The following is a 1,261-nucleotide window of genomic DNA, read 5'->3' on the forward strand; positions in this document are numbered from 1 at the left end:
GATTTTGTTTGACCGGTTAAACCGGTTCAAACTATCCAAACTTTTCTTAAACCATATCACATACCCCTACTCCTCATAATGTTGTTTTTTTTTTTAAGAAATTAACATTTATTCAGCAAGGACTGTTAAAATAATCAAAAGCGACAATAAACATTGTTGCAAAAAATAATTTCAAGTAATGAAATTCTATTCAAAAAGGAAAAACTGGAGGCGAACTATCCATTTAAAGCTCCAAATCAGCATATTACTTTTTTTTTATGTTAAAGTACATTTTACAAGAAAATACTGTTTCAGTCTTGATAGTTCAGAATATCATGTTCAATTCAGTGCGTTAGGTGCCATTGCTAAATTCAACAAGTAATTACAAAGGAAAATCCACACCAATTATATGTTTATTTATTTTCCCCCTTAGCATAGAATGTTGCCATCTCAGGTATATATTGCATTTTAATGTATTAAAATAGAATCTTTTTTATTTACACTGTAATATTTCACAGTATTGCGGTTTTACATTATTTTTTATCAAATGAATCCAAAACACATTAAAAAATATTACTGTCCCCAGACTTTTAAATTATAAAATAAAAGGGGAATGCTTAAATGTAGAAATGTACGTCCATGGGATTTTTTTTCTTTATTGGGATATGACTGGGATATTCTGATTTTCATTCTTTTAGAATTGTTGGCTTAAGTAAATGAAAGAATTTAAACCCTTAAGTCAAACTCGACACAAAGCAGTATAACAGTTTAAAGAAGTTTCAATCGGTGAAACAAACTATTATGTGAATACAGTAGCCTATATGGCCCAAATTCACTTGCATGAACAAAAGTGGCTTATGCTCTACTTTTCATTGCTAAATGGCAGATGGACAGTCTTTTCTCTTTCAAGGTCAGTGGATTAAAGCGAATTCATTCAGATATCCCTGCACAAATATGGCCATAAAGACAAGTCTCATTGCACATGCAAGTCTTTCAATAGTTTATTTTTCTTTTGTCACTTTGGGAGAAAAAACTTTCTGCACCTGAATGATCAGTAGGGCTTTTCTTTGCCATTTTATTGAAATACAGTTGGATCTGTTGACTAGAACTATATGGTTAACATATTTTTGGGCAAAGTGTGTGTGTGTTTTATTTTTTAATGTGTATATTTTTAAGGCTTCTCAAACACCAATCTGCCACTGATCGGTCAGATGTTGTTGTGTATTGATCTCAGTGTGTATTGATCTCTCTCTGTATGTATATGCAGCAAGCAGACCATGAC

Source organism: Onychostoma macrolepis, chromosome 21, assembly GCF_012432095.1.
Source record: "Onychostoma macrolepis isolate SWU-2019 chromosome 21, ASM1243209v1, whole genome shotgun sequence".
NCBI classification, from domain to species: domain Eukaryota; kingdom Metazoa; phylum Chordata; class Actinopteri; order Cypriniformes; family Cyprinidae; genus Onychostoma; species Onychostoma macrolepis.